Source organism: Adiantum capillus-veneris, chromosome 11 (assembly GCF_014529385.1).
Source record: "Adiantum capillus-veneris isolate H3 chromosome 11, ASM1452938v2, whole genome shotgun sequence".
In the NCBI taxonomy this organism is placed as follows: domain Eukaryota; kingdom Viridiplantae; phylum Streptophyta; class Polypodiopsida; order Polypodiales; family Pteridaceae; genus Adiantum; species Adiantum capillus-veneris.
Window position 1 is genome coordinate 54,402,605 of NC_140941.1, and position 25,765 is coordinate 54,428,369.

Consider the following 25,765-nt stretch of genomic DNA (forward strand, 5'->3'; position numbering starts at 1 on the left):
AAAGCGTTGAGCTATAATGGAGGCCATGAGCGTTTTGCCAATGGAAGCCACGAACGTTTCGCCTATATGTAAGCCCCATACGAAGGCAACATTTGTGTTCACAAACAAGCGAATAACACAAATGGAAAGGGAGATGAAAGAATGGAAAGCAGAGATGGAGGGATGGTGGAAAGAGAAGGCCAACCTTCTTCAAATGTTCCTCAATGAAGGCGCGCAATGGCAAAAGGAGAAAGAGGAATTGCACGCAAAGCTACAAGCACTTAAGACGGATTCACAAGCACTTAGAGAAGAGGTCACAGCCCTCAAGCAAGAGCTTGCGGATAGAGTAAACAGTGGATTGGAAGAAGGGGAATTCCAGCCCTCGGTGATAGAGGAGATCAAGGTCATCAAGGAGCAGGTACGGATGATCACAGAGGAGGAGAAACAGTAGGTGGTAAAGACATCTTCGTGGATGGATGTGATCACGAAGACGCAGAAGAAGGCGGATGAGGCCGACAAATGGATAGAAGTCGCTAAGAAAGGGAAAGGGAAAGAAACCACATCCGTACCCACTCCTACAATCATCAACATGACTCTAGAAGAAGAGCAGCGAAGGAAAACTAGAGCCTTGCATATAAGAGTAACCGGTCTATAAGACCGAGATGATGTGGAAGGGGAAGTCGAAGAACTTCTTCGCATGATGGGTAGTGAGGCTACTCATACAAAGGCATGGAGAGTAGGGAAGAAGACAAGGCAATGAAGAGACTTCAAAAGGGAGAGCTTTAATCATCCGTTTCCCGTCCATGGAGGCAAAGAAGGATTTCTTGAAGAAGCACCCTACACTATAGAAAATGGGCATATTCCTTGGAGATGACCTCACTCTCATAGAGCTTGGGCATATGAGGGAGGTAATGCCAGAGATTCAAGCGGCAAGGGAGAAGGGAAAGACAGCCTTCTACAGAGATGGCCGGGTGGTGATTGTAGAGCGGCGCTCCACATGACGGTGCGAGAGCTATGGGACCACACTCAAAGTTGCCACCTGGAATTGTAATGGATCTATGCGCCTTGATGTGGGTGCTTTTGAGGATAGTTTTACGGGAAGAGACATCGTCTTCTACCCTGAGACACATCAGGCCCCGGGGCAATCTATGCCTCACATTAGTGGATATAGATGGGAGACAGCCTATAGACAAGAGACACGATCAGAGCACACAGGGCGGGACTCAAGAGGTGTGGCAGTGTTATTTAGGGAGGAGTTGCAGCCATTGATACATATAGCCTGCAGGGATGAGCAAGCTAGGTACATGTGGGTGAGATTGAGAGCAGAGACAGGCAGTTATCTTTACATTGCTATTTGCTACTTTCCCCAAAGTACGTCAGTTTATGCACCACCCAGAGGACAATCCCCCTTCTCTATTCTGGATGATGACATATGGGAGTTCTCTAGAGATGGTGACATCATCATTCTAGGGGATTTCAATGCTAGGACTGCCCATCATCAGACAGTATTTTATGATACTTCACAGGAGATGCTGAGAGAGTTGGATGCTGCAGAGACGGGACTATCCAGACTATCACAAGATGGAGAACACACTGAGTAAGGATGACACTTGATGGACATGGGGACTGCACATGGATTGGCCATCTTGAATGGACTACATAGATTTCCTGCTGCGGGAGGTTTTACATGCTTTCCACACACACATGGAGCCAGCACAGTGGATTATGTCATGGCACAGCCGACCTCATCTCCAGTATCTAGGATCTCACGGTTGGACCCAGACCTGTTGGTGTGGCAGTGGACCATGCTCGTTGACCATCTCTTTTCAGTTTAGTGTGGCACACAGGCTACGGGCAACAGCCCCTACTCGCTACACCTTCACGCGGGCGACGGATTCTGTATACATAGATGGGATCTACAAACGCTTGTGCACAGAGAAGCCAAGGCGACCTCTGGAGGAGCTTACTACTATACTGACACAGACACTACATGAGGCAGCAACAGAGGCATACCCACATACCCAACCTGAGCAGAGACGCTGTTCGGGGAGCATGCCCCAGAACAACTGGTATGATGAGGAATGCCGGGACACTAGAGCTAGACTTCAGAGAGAGGTGCTTTTGGGGGACATCACTCACAGACAGTCACAAATTGACTTCCGGCGCCTAGTGCGGCGGAAGAAGAGGGCATTTTTGGCTCGCCTAGAACAGGCTCTATACCAGCTATTCTTGAGTCAGGACTCACGTGAGGCATGGCGGCTCTTTCATGAGCACTCCACCCCCCTTGCCATCACTTCTACAGAGGCCTGGGGCCAGTATGCATCATCTCTGTACACAGTTCCTCAGCAGCCCCCCCCTTCCTGACCCCCCGATCCATGCCCACACATGTGCTTTTTTCACCGTTGAGATGGTGAGGAAGGCTATTGACAGGATGAGGACTGGGAGAGCATATGATCATGATGGCTTAGTGGCTGAGCATTTCACGCATGCCAGAGATTTACTAGCCGAGCTTCTAGCAGTTATGTTTAACCGTGCCATGTGTGAGGCCTTGCCTGATACTTGGAGCCTATCTACTATTCTACCTATCTTCAAGGCGGGAGACCCTATGGAGCCTCGGAATTATCGCACTATCATGATTGGACACACATTGGCACGGTTGTACGCATCTATTCTTGAGCAGCAGCTGAGTAGATGGGCAGAGAGGGAGGGGATATGCGCAGCCGGGCAGGCAGGTTTCAGGATAGGTTTTTCTACTCTTGACCATATCTTGACACTCAAAACCATCATTGAGGAGGGCAGATCGCGTGGGAGAAGGATCTATTGTAGCTTTGTGGATTTCCGCAAAGCATTTGACACAATGCCCAGAGCTAGATTGATGCACAGATTACAGCACATGGGAGTACCCACTGAGCTCATTTGGGGGGTCATGGCATTATACAGGTCAGTAGTAGGGCATGTACACAACCCAGAGGGTCTATCCACACCGGTTTACTCCACTATTGGGGTGAAGCAAGGCTGCCCGCTCTCTCCTACTCTATTTGGTATGTATGTGGATGAGGTTTCTGACTACATTGAGAGAGATGGGGATAGAGGTGCACAGCTGGCAGGGACATGGATTCCACTTTTGTTATATGCTGATGATATTGTGTTGATCTCCGACTCTCCGGAGGGGATGCAACGTCACCTGGATGCTTTCCGTAGGTTTTCCCAGGAAAGTCGTTTGTCCGTCAACCTTGGTAAAACCAAGGTCATGGTATTTAATACCACCCCACAGTGGATCAGGAGGTCAGCGCCAACATTCACACACGGCCAGCAGAAGGTGGAGTATACAGATGCCTACACTTACCTTGGAGTGGTATTCAGTGAGCCAGCATTTTCATTGAGGAGGGTAGCAGAAACTAGATTGACCAGAGCCCATGCAGCATTAGGTAGATTGGAAAGGATGTGTTCACACGTTCAGTTTCAGGAGCCTCGGACGAAGCTCTGGCTCTTTGACACTTTGGTGGCTTCTGCATTGCTTTACGGAGCTGAGATTTGGGGACCTTCACTAGATCATCACGGGAGGACATGCCACAGTGATGGATGGGGGGACATGGAGAAGCCTCTGGTCTGTATGATCTCGAGGCTCATTAGAGCCAAGGCTTCAGTACCACGTGCTATTGTACGAGCAGAGCTAGCTGCCCCCCCACTAGTAGTTGAGGCGCTCACCAGATCTGTCTCCTTCATACACCGCATGTGGGAACTTCTCAGAGACAGATATGCATGCCTTGCGCTTGAGTCCTCTCGACAGTTAGCCATGCAGGGAGATACAACATGCTGGTATGGGGAGATGACATCATGGTTTCAGGCACATGGGTTCAGCATAGACAGATTGCTTCCCTTCGAGTACTCACTGGATGCGCCCTCTCTGACTCTCACACAGTCTGAGATCACCAGGCTCATTCGCCAGGACTTGACTCAGCTAGACACCAAGAGGACATGGATACAGCCAGCGCAAGAGCTGGGCACGAAGATGGCTTTCTACAGAGAGCATCTCCTCCAGCTTACGGAGGATGGTTTTGTGACGAGGCCCAGATACATGGACACCCACTTGTCTCATGGGATACGATGTGCAAATGGCCAGATACGCACATCCTCACACCAGCTACGGATAGAGACTGGGAGATACAGCGAAGTACCAGCAGAGGCCAGGACATGCCTCCTGTGTGACCTCGAGCCTGAGACAGAGTTTCACTACACATGCCACTGCCCCGTCTACTACGAGATACAAGGCCGCTTCCAATGCTTCTTCAGAGAGGACTTTGGACCATTCTCTAGAGTCATGCGGTACGAGGATCAGAGATGCCTGGGTTTGTTTTCGCTCGAGTTGCGCAGACACAGAGAGAGCCTGATGAGAGGAGAGGCTAGCCAGTCTCAGAGATTGATCACAGACTTCTTTAGAGCTGCCACTGGACACCCAGAGGAGTTACTACCAAAGCAGAGCTCGTCGCCTCACACCAGAGGCGCACTGATTGACCGAGCGACTGAGTTGGGGAGATCCAGACGCCCACGACTGCGGAGGACTACACAGCATCGACAGAGGCTGCATCACAGGATTCGGATCACTTTGGCTCGACATGCACGACGCCCGGTCACACTACTGACCATGGAGGAGATTGATGAGATCCGCGAGCGACTGATGCTCGATCTCCTGTGATCTAGCTATCCCAGCTAGCTGTTTAGCTGCTTAGTTCACACCTAGCAGCTAAGGATTCCATAGTACTGTGTTTTTTCTTTTTGTCATTTTGTCATCTTGTTACTCTGACTTTGTATCAGATCCACCACATTGTAACTTTCTGGTCTCATAGGTCACTCTTGGCCTTTTGAAGACGTTAACATAACATTTCATTTCATTTCATATCTCTCTCTCTCTCTCTCTCTCTCTCTCTCTCTCTCTCTCTCTCTCTCTCTCTCACGTATGGTCAAGAGATTGTGGAGTATACAGATGCATACACTTACCTTGGGATAGTCTTCACTGGGCCGAGGTTTTCTTTGGGGAGAGCAGCAAAGACTAGACTAACCAGAGCTTATGCGGCCTTGGGAGGCTTGGAGAGGATGTGTTCGCAGGTTCAGTTCCAGGAACCTCGGACAAAGTTATGGCTCTTTGATACTTTAGTAGCCTCAGCTATGATGTATGGGGTACAGGTATGGGGACCTTCTGTAGGCCAGGATGGTTGGAGACGTATGGAGAGGCCCTTGGTATCTATGATCTCCCGATTGATTAGAGCCAAGGCCTCCGTACCTCACGCGATCATTCGAGCAGAGCTAGCTGCCCCCCCCATGGAGATTGAGGTGCTTACCAGATCAGTGTCCTTTGTGCACAGCCTATGGGATACTACTAGAGACAGATATGCTAGATTGGCCCTTGAGTCTTCCAGACAGTTAGCTCTACAGGGGGACACTTCATGCTGGTATGCACAGATGACTTCATGGTTTCAGACGCATGGCTTCACCATGGACAGGTTGCCCCCTTTCCAGTATTCTCTTCAGGCACCCTCGCTGTCTCTTACACGGGTGGAGATCACTAGACTCATTCGTCAGGACCTGATCCAGCTCGACACCAGGAGGACATGGATAGAGCCGCCTCAGGAGTTGAGCACGAAGATGGCTTTCTATAGAGAGCATCTTCTCCACCTCACAGGAGATGGGTTTGTGATTCGACCCAGCTACATGGACACACATATGTCTCATGGTTTGCGTTGTGCCATTGGTCAGATACGCACATCCTCACATCAGCTCGAGATTGAGACCGGTAGATTCAAAGGGATACCAGCAGACAGCAGGATATGCCGATTATGCCAGAGAGAGCCAGAGACAGAGTTGCACTACATATGTCATTGCACAGTGTTCTATGAGATACGGGGGCGTTTCCACTGCTTATTCAGAGAGGGTTTTGGTCCTCTATCTAGGGTCATGAGTTATGAGGATCAGAGATGTCTTGGACTATATCTACTTGAGTTACACAGGTATAGAGACACTTTACTGGGGAGAGCTAGAGAGAGGCAGTCCCAGAGACACATTACAGATTTCTTTTCACTAGATATGGGACAGCCAGAGGAGCAGCCACCACTGCAGAGCTCGTCCCACACTCATTCGACCACTACTGGCACTCTCATCGACCGAGCATTGGAGCTACAGAGATACAGACGACCGCGACTGAGGAGAGGAGCTACACAGCATCGACGGAGACTACAACAGAAGATTCGAGCCATACTCTCTCGACATCCAGAGTGCAGATGAGGATGGATCCTCACCATTTCTTCCATCTTTGTTTCACACACTGTTACATCCAGTTTACCGGGTACCTATTGTATCAGCTGCTACACCCACGTAGTTTTAGATTGTAGTAGTAGTAGTAGTAGTATTTTGTTCCACTTCTAGTTCTTTTCTAGTTCTTTTGTACCCAGACATGGTATTAGATTCACTATTTTGTAACTGATTGGTCTCATAGGTCATTTTGTCCTTTTGAAGACGTTAATATAACATTTCATTTCATTTCATTTCTCTCTCTCTCTCTCTCTCTCTCTCTCTCTCTCTCTCTCTCTCTCTCTCTTTGCAGTAACTTGCAGGTTTTGCTTCAGAGAAGAGTTCGCGCGCTGAGGTGAGTTGACACGCAGGTGACAGCAGCTCACGCTGGTCAGGAATGAAGTTGATGGGCTCGCGCAGGTCACATTGGCACGCTCAGGGTGCGAGCTTCTTCCACAGAGGGGGCTGCGCGTAGATTGAGCCAGCGCCCAACATGGGCTTGTCTGAGCCGCGAGCTGACCCTGTTCGGGGGGGGGGGGGGGGACCGCATGCATTTCTCTGCCACTACAGGTACAGAGCAGGTAGCCGACCCTGCTGGGGGCTGCGTTATTGGCTTTTGGCTGTGGTATATGCTGTGTACCCTGCGGGGTTGGCATTTTATCGTAAGCTCCACCAATCCAGGGGACTGCGCATGTTTATGTTTGGAAGGTCACACGGATTCATCACAGGATAGCGGGCGCAAGGCCTTCATTTGAGCTGCTTCAGTTGCTAACCCCCGCAGTGGGCTGAGTTGATGTATACACCCGCATCGGGTTGTGGTATTTTGTTTTCTCCGCCTGGACTCTGCCCAGCCAAAGCGTCGACCTGTTTTGGAGGTTGTGCTGATTCCTAGAGTGGGCCACAAACTCACATCTTTGTATGCCAGTAGTTGGGTGAGCTAGCGTGCTCCGATCTCTCACCATTTTGTATTGTAAGCCGTGGTGGGCTTGCCGAGCTGAGGATATACCCGCGCTCGCCTATCCTTGTCTTTCGATTGGTTTTTAGTGTGCCCTCTCCGCATGGACTCTGCCGGAGTCGGAGCCAGAGCATTGAGCTATACCCGCATCGCCAATGGAGGCCATGAGCACTTCCCCAGTGGAGGCCATGATCATTTCGCCAGTATGTAAGCCCCATACAAGGGCAACCTTTGTGCTTACAAACAAGCAGATAACACAAATGGAAAGGGAGATGAAAGAATGGAAAGCAGAGACGGAGGGATGGTGGAAAGAGAAGGCTAACCTTCTTCAAATTTTTCTCAATGAAGGCGCGCAATGGCAAAAGGAGAAAGAGGACTTGCACGCAAAGCTACAAGCATTTAAGCCGAATTCACAAGCACTTAGAGAAGAGGTCACAGCCCTCAAGCTAGAGCTTGCGGATAGAGTAAGCAGTAGACTGAAAGAAGGGGAATTTCAGCCCTCGGTGATAGACGAGATCAAGGTCATCAAGGAGCACGTACGGATGATCACAGAGGAGGAGAAACAAAAGGTGGTAAAGACGTCTTCGTGGATGGATGTGATCACGAAGACGCAGAAGAAGGCGGATGAGGCCGACAAATGGATAGAAGTCGCTAAGAAAGGGAAAGGGAAAGAAACCACATCCGTCGCCACTCCTACAATCATCAACATGACTCTAGAAGAAGAGCAGCGAAGGAAAACTAGAGCCTTGCATATAAGAGTAACCGGTCTATAAGACCGAGATGATGTGGAAGGGGAAGTCGAAGAACTTCTTCGCATGATGGGTAGTGAGGCTACTCATATAAAGGCATGAAGAGTAGGGAAGAAGACACAAGGCAATGGAGAGACTTCAGAAGGGAGAGCTTTAATCATCCGTTTCCCCTCCATGGAGGCAAAGGACTTCTTGAAGAAGCAATGCCAGACATTCAAGCGGCAAGGGAGAAGGGAAAGACGGCCTTCTACAAAGATGGTCGGGTGGTGCTTGTAGAGCGGCGCTCCACGATGGTGCGAGACCTATGGGACCACATTCAAAGTTGCCACCTAGAATTGTAATGGATCTATGCGGCTTGATGTGGGTGCTTTTGAGGATAGTTTTACGGGAAGAGACATCGTCTTCTACTCTGAGACACATCAGGCCCCGGGGCAATCTATGCCTCACATTAGTGGATATAGATGGGAGACAGCCTACAGAAACGAGACACGATCAGAGTACAGAGGGCGGGGCTCAGGAGGAGTGGCAGTGTTATTCAGGGAGGAGCTGCAGCCATTGATACATATAGCCCACAGGGATGAGCAAGCTAGGTACATGTGGGTGAAATTGAGAGCAGAGACAGGCAGTTATCTTTACATTGCTATTTGCTACTTTCCCCAAAGTACGTCAGTTTATGCACCAGCTAGAGGACAATCCCCCTTCTCTATTCTGGATGATGACATATGGGAGTTCTCTAGAGATGGTGACATCATCATTCTAGGGGATTTCAATGCTAAGACTGCCCATCATCAGACAGTATTTTATGATACTTCAGAGGAGATGCTGAGAGAGTTGGATGTTGCAGAGACGGGACTATCCAGACTATCACAAGATGGAGAACACACTGAGTAAGGACGACACTTGATGGACATGGGGACTGCACATGGTTTGGCCATCTTGAATGGCCTACAAAGACTTCATCCATCACATTGTAACTTTCTGGTCTCATAGGTCACTTTGGCCTTTTGAAGATGTTAATATAACATCTCTCTCTCTCTCTCTCTCTCTCTCTCTCTCTCTCTCTCTCTCTCTCTCTCTCTCTCCCCCCCCCCCCGCGCCTGATTTTATTTTCTACCCAAATATTGTATTAGATCCACCAAAATTGTATCAGTTTGATCTCATAGGGCATTTTGGCCTTCTGAAGACTTTTAATATAACATTTCATCTCATCTCTCTCTCTCTCTCTCTCTCTCTCTCTCTCTCTCTCTCTCTCTCTCTCTCTCTCTCTCTCTCTCTCTCTCTCTCTCTCTCTCTCTCTCTCTCTCTCTCTCTCTCTCTCTCTCTCTCTCTCTTGCGCCTGTGTTGCACCTGCCCGCTGGCACATTAACCTACGCACCTGCACCTGCGCCTACATTTGCGCCCATGTGCGCCTGCCGCCGGCGCACCTCAGTTAGCAGGCGCATTAACTTACACACCTGCCCGCCTGTACACCATGGCTGCCAAGGTACTCTCTCCACCACCGTGACAGCCCGACAGCGATAGTACCGACAGTGCTGACAGGTATTGCATGATTCCCCACCTATGCAATCAGCGCACTTAATCAAAGGGTATCCAGAAGCGGTCGAACAGTGAGCTCATCACCTATCAAATCAATGCCGAAGGACACGCCTCCCAAGGATTGAAGGGACATGACGATCACATGTACTACACAGGACATCTGGGGACTGCTACTATCTATCCAAGAACAAGTACGACAACAGAATGAGGCTATTTCAGGTCAAAATGAAGACATCAAAAACCTAACACTACGCAACCAAGAGTTGGATCATACCATTGCACTGCAAGCTCTGAAGCTTCAGCAACAAGAAGACACCCTGAAAATGCTGCAAACTCAAGTGTTGGAACAAGTCACATAACACAGGTCACCAATAATGTAACCAATGCACCCGAGGGGTCTCGTCCATCTTGGGCACAGATAGTGAAACAAGAGAGGACCATGGGACACAAGACAGGAGAGATGTATACGTATGAGAGTATGTATACGCATGAGGATTCTACCGAATACAAGGAAAGGGAGAAAAGATCCCAAAACATTGTGATACGAGGCATGCCAAAACCTGAGGGGGAAATAGTCATGTCATTGAACGTAGATCTTACCACCTTGTTAGCAGAAAAGCTTGATATGCAAGATGCAGGCGTATATGGGGCACATAGAGTGGGCCAGAAGAAGACTGATGCTCATAGGGCAGTTGTATGCACAATGTTGGATGCTCGCAAAAGGACCATAATTTTGGAAACTGCACGCTTCTACTTGAAAGGCACTCAGAACCGTGTAAGTGAAGATAGAACACCAACACAACAGGCAGCAAGAAGGAAAGCAAATGAGGAACGTCTCAAGGAGAAAAAACCAACATCACCGCCTAAAAAAGCATAGGGACACATGACCCATGGGATCACGACCATACAGGTTACAAGTTGGAATTGTAGAGGTTTCCCATGGCATAAGGGAGAAGGGCTGGTGGATATTCTACCACAAGCTGACATACTCTTCCTATTGGAAGCATGGGAACAAAACACATGCAGGCTGCCGGACATTAGTGGATATATCAAGCACTCCGTATGGTGGAATGGTACCAAAATGCAAGGACAAGGAGGTGTAGTTGTAGTGTATAAGGAAGAGCTTCAAACGATGGTTGAGGTATGCAAGATTGATGACCATAAGCGCTATATATGGGTTAAGGTTTGCTCATCAAAAGGATTGATCTTTGTCGCAGGATGCTATATCCTGCATCGAGAGTCACCTTTTTATGACACAAACCAGCTATCCAAAAATGACCCCTTTGTTGACCTATGTACAGACATTGCAATGTATGCACAAGAGGGAGCAGTTGTCCTTCTTGGGGATTTGAATGCCCGGATTGGAAACACACACGTACAATTGACAGACCATTCACTGCACCTTGCGGATAAGAATGGGGAACTTATACTTGGTTCTATTGGGGATAGATGTTCAAGTGATAACATCATGAATGCACAGGGGTCAGCCATGATAAGTATGATGAACTCAATGTAACTTGTAGCCATGAATGGTGCATATAAGTTCGTACACTCTGGATCATACACTTGCTACACAGCAAATCATGGGAGGAGTACAAATGATTATGCCTTGGTGAGATACGATGCATTGGACTTGGTCCATAGTTTTGAAGTGGGAAGGCTACCAACCTCAGACCATACACCAATCCATATATGCCTACACATGCCTAGTATGCCTATTGTCAACACAATGAATACACCGAATTGGTCATACAAAATGCAACTCACGAAGAAAGAGGACTATGCTAGTCTCTTAGATAGCTTACTGTTTGACCGGAACATGCCTTGTGACATTGAAGAGACGTGGAAGATCTTCCGACATGCAATGGAGGAAGCGGCAAAAATTATTATGGGCAAGTATCAAAGCGGTAAACAGACTAGGAAGGGTTTACCTCATAATCCTTGGTTTGATGCAGAATGCAAGGAGGCCAAACGTAAGATGAGAGGCTTATCACAACACTCCAATGAATGGGAATGGGCCGCTAGAGAATACAATACACTCAAGAGGAAAAAGAGACGCATGTATGAACTCTCAAAAGAACAACTAGACTTGAGCAGGTTCAAGAAAGAGCCAAAGAAGGCTTGGCGTAACATGAAGGGGAAGAAAGGGGATGTGATGGGATATTTCAGCCTAGACGAAATGTATGCTTATGTACAAACTTTGTATGCCCCGTCGGGGACTCAAGGGGGGATATACACAGGGGCACAGGCCGAACATCCAAAACCCATCACCTTCCAGGCAGTCATTAAAGGCCTCAAAAGACTGGCGAATGGGAAAGCGGCTGACACATTACATCTTACCTCTGAAATGCTGAAATGGTCACGTATTGAGGCTAAGAAATGGATACATCATATCATGAATCAAGCAATCAACCAATACTTACCCCAAGATTGGCAAGAAAACTGGGTGAAAGTGCTCTTTAAAGGAGGTGACCGCAATTTGCTCACTAATTATCACACCATCATGGTGAGCTCATGTATGGCAAAACTTTTTGGAAGCATTATTGAGAAAGATCTTAGCAAATGGGCTGAAAATAACGGGAAACGTGCCATTGGACAAGCAGGATTTAGAGCCCGTCACAGCACGATAGACCACTTATCACACTCCGGGTCTTGATGGATGAAGCCAGGCTAAAAGGCAAAACCTGTTCTGTTGTTTTGTGGACGTCAAGAAAGCGTTTGACACAGTACCCTGTCAAGCGCTATGGTCATGTATGGAAACTCTGGGAGTTCCTATGCATATCAGGGCAGCAGTGGGACGCCTCTACCAAGAGGTCAGATGTAAACTCAAGACAAACAAAGGTTTCTCACAAGAGTTCAGGAGCACTATGGGAGTTAAACAAGGATGCCCTTTGTCACCTACATTGTTTGGACTATGCATAGATGAGCTTGACGATTTCATTAACAAGGCTATGGGAGAGGGGAGAGATCACCCTAGCATTGGTACTTTCACGCTTCTTCTCCTCATATATGCCGATCATGTGGTTCTCTTTGCCTACAAGGCCCTCCTTCTACAGAAACTTTGCAGTACATGCATTTTGCAATGCAACGGTCTTGTTAGTCAATGTAGCCAAAACAAAGGTTATGTCAGTCCACACATGTAGAAATGAGAATCAGCCCATCATCACGTATGACGGGCAAACACTCCAAGCGGTTGACAGGTTCAAGTACTTGGGCATTTATGTACCTTCAAACCATGCATGGGGAAGTTGCGCGCAAAACAGAATTGATGCAGGACAAGCGAAATACTATGAATTTGAGAACATATGCAAGCAAAGTGTCACAAAGCGATGGGAAATCAAGTCGATGGCATTTGATGTATGCCTGGTCCAAACAATACTATACGGTGTAGAGGTATGGGGGGGGAGTATCCCCGCTAGCACTTGGAATGACATTGAAAAGATATAGAAAAAATTCCTATGTAGACACATGGGGATCAAAACTACCACCCCATAGTCAGTGATGCTTTTGGAGACAGGTAAGAGACCCTTGGAAATGCAAGCCTTACAAAGGGTACACAGATACCTCATGAAAGTTAAGATGATGACGGAGAGCCGTCTACCCCACATGGCATGGCAAGCCGGATGTAAACCGCAAAAGAATTACAAGAGTAAATTTCTCACATCCAGTCTCGTAGAAGACATACGGAAATGGTTCTCTAGATGGAAGGTGGGAGACCATGTGGACATGCATAGAGAGGAAGGCACTGAACATGAGCATGGGCTGAATTTTGACAGAAGCATACTTGAAGCCCTACACACTAGATGGAGTACAGCAGTACACAGGTCCAAATTTGAATACTACGGCAAACACATCAATACACGATATTGAGAGACCTACCAGACTGGGGACACCCAGATGCATATCAAGACACCTATGTCCCACCAGGCGGCAAGCCGGGCCATTACTTTGATGCGGACGCGATCACACATGCTCAAGATTGAAACGGGAGGGTGGCTGAATATTAAGGAAAATAGAAGGACATGCACACAATGCAATTTAAACAAAGTGGAAAGCGAGGCCCATGTCACCATCGAGTGCCTAGCATACGTACACATCCGTGCTGACTTCCCACGACTATTGCAAGGGGATGTCACCTTTGAGGAGCTTCTCTCTCGGACACACCCCTCCCCAGTAGCTTTAGGCATATACTTTGCCGAAGTATTGGATCATCACACAACACTAACACACAAGAAAGCTACTACCCCACTACCCCCTCTACACACATGAGGGGAGCATCTTGTAGATTTTTTTGTGGTCCCATGGGTCATTTTGGCCCCCCGAGGACGTCTCTCTCTCTCTCTCTCTCTCTCTCTCTCTCTCTCTCTCTCTCTCTCTCTCTCTCTCTCTCTCTCTCATTTTTTGGCAAGAAAAGGGGCTGTATTTTGTGTACATAAGATACCTCTGGAGATGCAAAATGGCCTATCACCCAAAGGAAGCACAGAAGTGGGCTAATAAGGAGTGAACTATATATACATCAAGGTGGCCTATATGATGAATGTAAAACGAAACCATTGTGGGATTGCATAATGCCATGTGATGTGGCCATTACCTCTACGGATTGGGCTCCTTTTATTCTTACAAGGGATGCCAAAAGCACAGCCCCAAAAGCAGTTAAACTCAAAAGCAAACTGTCCCAAAAGTAATTGGTCTTCAAAAACTGCCAAAAAGCATCAGTGCAAATTGCGGAAATCCGTACAGCCTTGCCACGTCAGCAGCAAGAGTGAAAAGCCAAAATCCGTACAATCTGCCACGTCAGCTTGCCATCGCGTTTTGCGGGATTCCGTACTCCTGCCACGTGTCATGTTGTCCATACAACCTATTAGCCACGTGTGTGTCCGGGCAGTTTTGCAATGTCATCGTTTTGTGATAGGGGTGTTACGACTTACACCACTCCGTTGCTTCACTCAAGTGTACGGCATACTTGTACGGCTAGTATGTCTCCGGGCTGGCCACCCATAGTCTAGGTTGCCGGCCGCCCGAGTTTGGGGCCGGTGACCCACTTGTATTGGGCGCCCACCATGGGTTATTTTTCCTTGTTAAGTCGTGGGGATTTTCCCATGCATTGCCCTACCTCCCCTTGGTCACCTACATATGGGGCCAGGGGGGTACACATTTCATTATGATCTGATCATTGTACCGATCTTCATGCTCTGGTAGTCATGGGGGGCGATCAGCCCCCACTTCCCTACACCAGCGTTTTGTCCTCTCTCTCTCTCTCTCTCTCTCTCTCTCTCTCTCTCTCTCGCGCGCGCGCGTGTAAGACTCTCAGCCTCAGCACCAGCGCATAGGCCCGCTCGCGTAGGCCTCAGCCTCAGCACCAGCATCACATAACTGCACGTAGGGGGGAGAGAGAGCAGTGTATAGCGTGCAGGGCATCACTCCTGGCACCACACTGTACATGGGAGGGAAAGAAAGCACTCCATAGCTCTTAACCTGTGACAAAACCCAAATGAAGTCTCCTCCCAGCTTAAATTTCAGCACCCTTTTTTCTGCATGAGGCAAGTTCATGAAAAAGTGACACTTGGCGCATTTACAAGCTTTTGCCCGTTTCGGGGTTGCCGCCTAAAAATGTCCCGACTGGTCGCCCAGTTGACTTCGCGACAGAGTTGTAAAGTGTTTCCCTAGTCATACCGGAAGTAATGACGCGAACACATTTCACTGCCCAAAATAGCAGTTCCCTAAATTTTAGAAAATGATTCCGTTGGGCTCCCACTGGTCATCTGACCATTTATCCTCATTGGAACCGCATCCAAAAGTGCAATGTGGCCCAATTGTCTGATACTTTCTGTTGGTAGTCACACCTTGACTTTAGACCTTTATTTCCACCAACTTGCTAAGTGCGACGGGGGGACCTATATGATCTTGCTTTGAGCCTAGACATCCTCTTACTATACGAATTCCAGTGCCGACCACTTCCCGTCTGCTGGTGAAACGTCTGTTCACATTGGCCATACAATGTCCGACCGTTTGCTACTTCAAAAAGAGGGTCTCAAAAATAAAACAAAACCCATTGAAAAGAAACCAACAACTAAAATTAGCAGTTGCCACATCCTCGTGACATAATTAACAGCTGCCACGTCCCAGTGACATACCGCCCTCTTGAAATCGCAAACGTCCTTGATTGCATACCATAAATACACGCCACTGATGATCTTGTGCTATTAACACTCTTTTATCATCGCATGTATCCGCAAGAAAGGTCGTAACACATAGATACAGATGACTTAATGAGACCTTCATACTTTTGTCATTTCCATCTATTACACTCAATTCATATGTACATTTGATGTACTAGCTCCATCATTACCCCTCCTTTGCACACGTTGGGGGCATAAGTAGACATGTTTGGCAAGTTTATTGCATTGGCTGAAATTAACTCTCACATGGAGTTGTGGCACAAGAGACTTGGCCATATGAGCCAAAAGGGCCTTTCTAAGCTTTGTACTTTGAACCAGCTTGATACTAAAGGCACAAAGCTTGACTTTTGTAATGAATGTCAGTATGGCAAGCAAGTAAAGCGTTCTTATTACTCCGGTGTCTCTTGTAAATCTTGTGTGCTTGATCTTGTACATTCTGATGTATGTAGCATGCCTACTAAGTCTATGGGTGGTGCATGTTATTTTGTCTCCTTTGTTGATGATCATTCTAGGAAGATTTGGGTTTATTTGCTTAAATCTAAGGATGAAGCCTTTGCTGCGTTTAAGAGATTTCATGCATTTGTGATAAGTGGAGGAAAGCGAGGAGATCCTCGTTCCAGAACATATATTGGCACATAAAGATAGATAAAGGTAAAGTGATTAGGCGGTTCTTGGTTAAATTCAAGAACTATCTTGCATTGGATGCAAAGTGGATGGAGGAGGAGGACCTAGCAGATACTCCTCAGATTTTGGAACTTTACCTTGAAGCATTCGGTTTAGCATAGTCTACTCTGATAGAACCCGGATTTCAGCATGGGTGAATCTAGTGCAGCAGGCTTGCACAAGAGGGGAGTCACTCCGCTCCTTTGTCAACGGATTACCCCGATTTTGGAATAGAGTCACTGATGTCCCTTTGGGTTTCAAGGATACTGCTCGGCTGATAGTATTCTACTGTATGACTTTATGAACTGGAATTCCCGAAAATGAAAATGATACTGATTGCTTTGTACTTGACTTGTTTGAGTGTAGGAACTAAAAAATGAAATGATTGCAGCATTTCGGTCTCATAAATCTCTATAGACATGATTGCAATATGGATTAGTTAATCGGGCATCTGTGAGGTCCCGACTGGATCTAGATGCGATTACTAAATACATTGCCGATTAATCATGGTTTGAGATTTGGAATGTGATTTTTTTTATGTGATGTCTTGTGATGTCAAGTGATGTCCAGTGATGTGACTGTCGATTGGTACATGTGCTAGATGTGTTGTGCCTAGTGCGTCGGTACTAACAGTCAGTGTCTACTAAGACAGCTTATGGCCTCTGTCTGTTTTGCAGGTGTAATCGAGGGCGATTACACTTCTTTCAAGAGGGGGGTATGTTATAAACTGATGATGTGGCTGGCCCCCGGACACTGCATCAGATGACGTGGCAGTAGCCCGCAGTATGGACCGACATGCTGACACATAGCAGACTGTACGAAACCTCCGGAATTCGCGGCGCATTATATGCTGACAGTGCTGACGTGGCATTCCGTACGGAATCAGCGGAAATTACATTGGCTGATTTTTATGGCAGCTTTTGGGCAACTTGCTTTTGAGTTAAAAGATTTTGGGGCTCTGCTTTTGGGGCATCCCTTGTACCAATAAATAAGTTGGTAGGGCCTCACTTCTTAGAGCATCTGGACGTAGAGTCTAAGAGTGAGCACCCGCCAACTCTCTTGTACTTTGAGCACAGATTAATATAAAAAGAAATACCGAAAGGGGCGCCAGTCTTTGGGGCCAATACCTCTGGGCACGGAACAACGCCAGGCCGTGTCAATTTTGTGAACTGTTTTGAAGTGAATCTCTGTTGTGTTGCGGTAGAATCTTGACTTGGGGTGTCCAAGTTTGTTACATACTCTCTATAGAAAGTCGTCTTCGTACCTAACTCATGTGTAGGCTGTATCCATGTCCTCTTTGTATCCAACTAAAGCAAGTCCTATCTGATGAGCTTGGTAATCTCTACCCTAGTGAGGGAGATAGAGGGTGCATCCGGAGAGTATTGAGATGGGGGTAGCCGATCCATAGTCTAGCCATGTGTAACATTTAATGGCCTAGTAACTTGTGTGTAGCGGAAAATAACATGAACATAGTGAGCATTTCATTAGAATAGACTCCTAATGAGCATAGCAAGAGTGCTTGGATGGAGAGAGCAACAAAAATCATAATGCCTAGTTAGATAGGCATGAACAATTCTTCAAAAGAGAGAGAAATTAAGCTATTGACAACAGTTGAGGACCGGATTTACATGGAGCCGGTCCCCCTTCCAAAAGACTTTGTATTATAGGTTTCCCCCATCAAGAGAGACATTTTACAATACAGATCTTTGTGCTCCTTCAATAACTAGCTAGTGCAATGAAGATGGAAGCTTCAAGCACTAAGCAAACACTTATAAAACACAACATCAATTCCCTCACGGTCTCAGACCCAAGACCTCACACACCTTCAAAGATGGTGAGAGCTAGCGGGTAATGAGAGTAGATTGGGAGGAAGGAGTATTCTTACGAGAAAGAAGTATATCTCCTCACATAACCACTCATAAAAGCTTAGCATAGCTTAGTAATTAGCATGGTAGAGGAGATGAGCATGCATTGAAGCTTGGCTCTTGGTTGGATTTTCATCACGAAGCCAAGAGTTGTTGGTGTAGGCCTCCCTTCTCACAAGCTTGGAGTAGATGATGAGCTTTTCATTAAAGCTTAAGAACGAGAGAGAGAGTCTTCTTGCTCCACACATGAGATTGTGTGAGTGTGTGTGTGATAATGCCTTTGAAAAATCAGCCCCCTCTCTCTCTTGGTCGACCCCTCTTCTAAATCCTCTTGCTGGCTCCCCATTGGACCTCTCCAAGCTTAGCCAATAGGGTTTAAGAAGCATAAGTGATAGTCTTGTGTCATGTGTCCCCCTTTTCCCTTTTGTGAGAGCTCTAGGTAATCAAATAATGCAATTAAACTCTCATTGGACGCCTTTGTCTTCTGGCCAATAGGAATCAGGCAAGCCATTCGGCTGTTGAATGCTCATTGGACCCTTGGGAGACTGGTCAATAGTCTTCCAGAGAGCTTAATTCTTATTATTTCTTTTATCAAGTGTTTTTAAATGAATTAAACTAAATTTACTCTAGCCTAATTCTCATTGGTCCACCTCTATGACCATCCAATAGGATTTTAGTGCACCTTGTGGGCAATTGGGCTAGGGAGCTGACATGTATCCCCTATTCCCTTTGTGTAAAGGGAGCCTGTGAGTGTGTGTGTGTGTTTCTCTCTCATCCCCTACCTACAGGGCTCGCCCCCTCCTACGTAGGAGTCTTGAAGACTTTTTGGCACGCTCACAAAGCATCCAGTTTCACTAAACTTGACCATTGGACACAACCTTTGAATTTTGAAACCATAGCATTTTGGAAGTCTTAATGGGTTGAACCTTAGGGTCTCTAAAGCCCATTGTTGCACATTGCTCTTTTGCAGATGGCCCCCCCTTTGGATCGCTATTTTCCCTTCTTTGGATCCAAACTGTGGCCAGTCTGCCAGCTTAAACAATATTTTAACTTTTTCTCCCCCGGTACTTCCCCATATTAAATAATCAGCTTAACATGAGAAAATCATTTAGCAGACTTAGATATTAGTTATTATGACAATACCTCTCTTGAAATCATAGTCGTCCTCGACTATGGAGTAGAGAAGATAAAGCCTATTCATTAGTCCTTTTTCTAGCGGGTAGAGGATCCCTATCTTACCCTACAACATCGTTCCAGAATGGATGACTAATCCATTTGGCGCTTGAGAGCTCAAGGCTGCGGCAAGCATGTCTGCACAATAGTCCTATCAATCTTCCATAGTAGAGTGAGAAGCTCTACTTGGTGTTTGGAAGACGTCCTCTCCACAAACTTGATTCTAAGCATGCATACTACTTAACATTTGTGCACAATAAAGAAAAGAGAGTCTTATAAGACAAAAACTTTGTTCATTTTAAACATTTGTACATTTGCTTACTCTAGGGAAGCATTGTAAGCATTGACAAGATTTAGGTTATCCTTTAATTGTATGCCTTGCATCCATCTAGCATCTTCAAAAGGATAATTCTTAAACTTAATAAGATACCGCCGGATGGTCTTATCGCCTCTTAATACCTTGTCTTCATGTCGGAGAATGGACTCGGGTTGCAACACTTCTTCTTGGCCCTCAATCTCCGGTGGGTCTTCAATAGTTGGTTCTTGAGGTGGCTCTCCTTTGTAAGGCTTTAGCAGGCTCACATGGAAAGCATTGTGTATGAGCCAATGGCTAGGCAACTTGAGTTGATAGGCCATCTCATTGACTGGTCTAAGAATCTGGATGGGACCATAGTACCTTTTTGCTAACTTAGCATAGTACTTTTGGTGTCCCGTAGGATTCTTTTTTTTCAAGAAAAAGATCCTTCTATTAGTTAGTGAAACTGAGACCCTCCTCCTGCCAATGAGGTGCTGCAGCAGGGCGAGCCTCTCTCTCTGCTGCCAGTATGTGACGTCCCAGTCGAACAATGTACTAAAAGAAAGGGACACCTGGGTGGTCTGCAGAAGAGAAAGGGTCCCTCCAAAGCCACTCTCCACAAGTCCTCCCACAAATGCCCACCACTCGGATCCTCTGAAAAAAGCACTCTGCCACCTGCGGGGCCTCTACTGCAACTCGCTGTAAGCGTCCCTCACCATGTAATTCGAAAAACAGGGAGGGAATGGTCTCTGAGCAGGCCCAAACTAAGATGAGAACCTCGAGTCGCATGAAGGCTCCCATCCACCTTGGTGCTACTGGCTCAAGAGGTGTGAGTCACTCAGTTGGAACTGCCTCTGAGATGTCCTGGCACATGCTCTACACCCCTCTCATGCCATGTAGCTGGAAACCTTGCAACTCCTCTGACAAGCCCAAAAACTCTAGCCAGTCACCTAAAGAGCGTGCTGGACCCGCTGCCATGGGACCCGAGGAAACATGAGGCCGACTACCAACCAAGTGGCCTCTCTGAGTGCTAACCATGGGGTTCCCAACAAGGGGTTGTCGTAGGCGCTCCTCCGTGCAAGTAGGCTGTCGCTACTCCAGGCCTCGCCGCAAATGCTCCCAAGATCGAAGCAAACTCATAGCGAAGCGGTCCTCCAGTTTCCTGCTCAAACCAACTCTGCGCATCTCTGTGATGATTCATCTGGTCGAAGGTCGCCAGGGGCCTCCCGCCTGAGGCACCCTAGCACGAAGCCGCTGTAGAAAGAACTCCTTCTAGGGCTCCTCACCTGGAAGAAGTCCTCTGACTATGAAGTTCCCAAGAAGGGCTCTGCTCTGCTGTGTTGGGTCAATGATCCCAAGCCCTCCCTGTGAACAAGGAAGAGTGATGATCTGCCAAGCCACTTTGGCGCGGGCTATCTGAGTGTCACGTCCTGACAAAGGAAGTTCCTGATCAGCCTCTCTACTTGGCTAATACAAGAACTCGAGAAGATCCAGCAAGAAGTGATGTACCACATAGTCGCCAACAACACCTGGTTGGCCACTACAACTCTGTCAGCCAAAGAAAGTCGTGTTGAGCTCCAATGTAACAACTTCCTCCTCATAGACAGGAGGAGGGGAGCTATCTGCTGCTCATGCAACAAGTCTAGACCAACCTGACAGCCCAAGTACCGAACTGCAGTCCCTGGGGGAATCCACCTAAACCCTCACCTGGCATCCAATCGTGCACAGGAGCACTACCAACCGAGAAAGCCACTGTCTTTCTCCAGTTGATTAGTGCACCAGACGCACAACAGAAGGTCTCAAGAGCCTGCTCACACGTCTGAAGGTTGGCCTCCTGGCCATCCAAGTACAAGGCTGAGTCGTCAGCAAACTCAGCGTCCAGTAGCTCATCTCCCCGAATAGGAAGTGCTAGGCCCCACAAATCAACCTGCTGCGACAACAAAAACCTGCTCATCGCCTCAGCATAGAATAGAAAGAGGAAGGGGGCAAGAGGGCAGCCCTGTCTGGCCGAACGTGTTAGCATGAAACGATCACCTCTACCTCCTGACAGAAGTACCTGACTATGTGCTCGTCTGTACAAAGCTGACACCCCTCTGATCCAAGCATCCAAGAAGCCCATCCTGCGTAGAGTGCCCTCCAAAAATTCCCAATCAACTCTATCGTAGGCCTTCTCAAAATCGAGAAGAAGAATCACCAGATCCTCACCACGGGGCCTCACTGGGGCAGAAGCCTCCCAGAAAGTAAAGATTTTGTCAAGGATATTACGCTCCTTGACAAAACCAGTCTGAGTCCCATGTATAAGGCTCTCTAGAAGTGGCTCGATCCTCAAACTCAGAGCCTTGGCAAGAATTTTGTAGGCTGAGTTGAGGATGGTGATGGGGCGCCACTGTCGAATCTCATCCAAGGAGCCACCCTCCTTGGGAATGAGGTAGATCAGACCCTCACTCATGCTGTCAAGCATCTCTCTTGTGTGCAAGATATACTGGAAAGCACTGCAGAGATCTGGGCCAAGCAAGTCCTAGTACTCCAAGAAAAAACTGGGAGTCAAGCCATCCTCACCTGGACAGCTACCACGGGGGAGTGCACTAAGAGCCGTGTGCAACTCCTCAAGCTGAAGTGGGAGCTCAAGTCTCTGACGCATCTCCTCTGTCACAAGGCAAAGCATCTGTGCCCACACCTGCTCTCTCCATGCATCCTATCGCTCTGACTGAGGCTCTGCAGACAATAACTCACGGTAAAGTCAGTAGCAACAGCACGCATGTCCTCTGGCTCAAAAGCAACGGACTCGTCGGGCCTCCTCAACTGACTGACCTTGGCATGCGTATGCCTAGGTCCCACTGCCTCGAAGAAAGCACCAATCACTGTCACCCACCTACGTCCACTGAGATGCCTGTCAATGGAAAGCAAACTCAAGGCGCTGCTCCTCTGTGCTAACAAGCTCCTGTCGAGCCTGCTGTAAGTGCTCCTACAACTAGGACTGTCTGGATGCCTGTCGATGGAAAGCAAAATCAAGGCGCTGCTCCTCTGTGCTAACAAGCTCCTGTCGAGCCTGCTGTAAGTGCTCCTCCAACCAGGACTGTGTGGATGTTGTTCCTACATCCTCTACAAGGAAGCAACGCCCCATCTGAGATGTTGCTCCTCTCTCACTGCACCCAGGCGAGCCAAGGACTTCTGGAGAAAGAAACGACTAAGCTGAGCTAGTCCTGAGGCCACTCTGCCAGCAGGAGAATCTTGCATGTCCAAGCTCTCTGTCCAAAGAGCCTCCACTCGCTCTCTGAGCGCAGAGTCCAGCAAGACCCTCTCAGGCATACGAAGCATCGTGCTCCCCCGCCTCTGCCTATCTGCCACTGTGAGGATCATTGGTCCATGGTTCGAGAAGGAAGTCCCTGCCAGAGTGCTAATTGTCCCACCCAAGTCACAGAAAGTCACTAGTGTAGAAGCGATCTATCCCCGATAGATTCACTCCTCCCACTCTGCAGTCCGAACGAGAGAATGTCACAAAGTGATGACGTGGCTGTCACAAACCCTAATTCTGATGAAACCCTAACCCTAAAATGAAAAACCCTAATTCTATTGAAACCCTAATCCTAAAATAAAAAACCCTAATTCTACCCTAACCCTAACCCTAAAATCAAAAACCCTAATTCTGTCCTAACCCTAACCCTAACCCTGATTTGCTGACGTGGAAAGTTGACACGTGGCCTGCTGTACGGACACCAGCACGATTTACAGAAAGCTGGGCAGATTTTTGGCATTGCTTTTGCTTTTGCTTTTGCGTGGGCTGTTTTTTATTTCAGCTTTTCGTATTGCTTTTCCACTCTATGGGAAAAGAGAGAAAGCCTCTTTGCTTTATTTCATTTAAGCAAGAGAGAGAGAGAGAGAGAGAGAGAGAGAGAGAGAGAGAGAGAGAGAGAGAGAGAGAGAGAAGAAAAGCCTCTTTGCTTTATTAAAAGAAAGAGAGAGAAAGAACTTTTGCTTTATTTTTCAGAGCTTTTACTTGAGCTTTTGATTTTCAGCTTTTGGGGCTCTGCTTTTGGCAACCCTTGTACTCTTTAAATAAGTGGGTAGGCCACTCACAACTCAGAGCATCTGGATGCATAGTCTAAGTGTGAGCGCCTGCCCACACTCTTGTACTTTGAACTCAGATTAATATAAAAAGAAATACCGAAAGGGGCGCCAGTCTTTGGGGCCAATACCTCTAGGCACGGCTCCGCCGAGCACGTGTCAAATCAATTCTGAACAGTTTTGAAGTGGTTATTTGTGCTGTCGCGGTAGATTCTTGACTTGAAGTGTCCAAATCCGTTATAGTGGTATCAGAGCACGGCCGATTTGTCTTCTACGGGAAATCCGATCCCAAATTTTTTTTCCGCGGCACCTATGGCTTCAGGCAAGGATCAGCCGACTCCCCTTGCATCCGGAGATGCGGGAAGGGATCACAACGAAGATTCAGGCAAGGAGTATGGCCCACCTCGGCCTACTCAGGCGGAGCGTCAAGACATGGAGCGCCGACAGTTGATCGGCGATGCAACAAAGATGATGCTTAATTTTGCCAAGGACCCGAAAATGGCAAAATATATGAGCAAGACCTCTTTGGAGGAGGTGCATACGCAGTGGCAGAAAACCACACCACCACCGCCAAAACCCGCTCTCAAGAAACCTCCTGTTCCCAAGAAGCATATAGAGATGGAATTAGCAGAGGTGGTGGATGCACGAATTGCTCAGCTTTTTGACACGCAGAACAAAGCGGAAAAGCACGGCAAAAAGCAGAAGACAGGCACTGACTTCCCGGGTTATTTCAGACGACTTTTGAAAAGGCAAAGAAACAGAAGAAGCGTGTTCGATTCGAAGGAGTACACAATTCTTCTTCTTCTTCTTCTGACAGTTCTTCTAGGGCAAGAAAAAGGCAAAGAAGCCAAAATCTCGCCCCGTGAGTGACAGTTCTACAGAGGACTCGTCTACAGACAGTTCAGACTCTGATGAGAGCAACTTTTATGCAAAGAAGAAGAATTTTTACAAAGCCAACCAGTTTGACTTTCTCGAAGACAAAAGCAAGAAAGTCCAAGAGTTTAAGGAATGTGGATAGTCAATTAAATTTGACACGTTTTCGGGATATAGAGATGCTTCGAAAGCTTTGTCTTTTGTGCAGGAGTTTGACATCGCTTTCGCGGGAGGACATTACTCAGAGCACTTTAAGATTCGAAGAGCTGCCTCTTACTTTAAGGGGAATGCTCGAACTTGGTGGTCCACGCTTCTATTAAGCAAGACTGCACTAGTTAAATGGCTGAAATTCAAGAGGCTTTTTATTTCTTCTTGGTGCCTAAAGAATGGAGCCAACTTACAGATGCCGGCCGAGGGGCCTAAACCCTAACAAGCAGTTTAAGAAGTGTCACAGAGTGAGGACGTGGTAACCCTAATTGCTGAAACCCTAATTCTGGAAACCCTAACCCTAAAACCTGCAAACCCTAATTTCTGCCAAAAACCCTAACTGCTGAACCCTAATTCTGGAAACCCTAACCCTAAAACCTGCAAACCCTAATTCTAGAAACCCTAAGAAGAACAAGCAACAGAAGAAGAAGTCCTACCAACTTATGGGGATTCCGTCCGATGGGGTCCCAAGTGGCATAAAGGCATTAAAAATAAAGCAGAACACACTCAAAAGACTTTGCACATCAAAATATGATGATGTGGCACCTGTACGGACGTCTCGGAATTCGCGGCGGATTTTTAGGGAAATCCCTAAATTTTAGGAAAGTGATTTTTTGGAGTCAGCTTTTCATATTTGATGCTTTTAGGCTTTGGGCCTTTAAATATGAGCCTTGGGGGCCCTCTCTGGGACTCTTCAGCGCGCAGATTGCAGAGGAGGTGCTCCCCGGCTGTTGTACTTTGCGAATCAGCAGTAATATAAAGAAATACCGAAAGGGGCGCCAAGGTTTGGGGCCAATACTCTCTGGGGTGGAATTTCGCCACTCCGTGTCGCGTGTCGGCTCTCTCTCTCTCTCTCTCAATTCAGTTGTTATTGAACAGTTGTTATTGAAGTGCTAAAAGTCTGTTCAGTCTGTTCTTTTCTATTGGCACGTGGTGCCTGC

At 47.4% G+C, this 25,765-nt stretch overlaps 1 protein-coding gene across 2 annotated transcripts in view; it reads right to left on the reverse strand.

Moving 5' to 3' along the window:
- The window catches only part of LOC147447253 (2-oxoglutarate (2OG) and Fe(II)-dependent oxygenase superfamily protein), a 149,488-nt gene that overhangs the window by 79,302 nt on the left and 44,421 nt on the right, over positions 1 to 25,765 (reverse strand). The gene's annotated exons all lie outside the window — the stretch shown is intronic.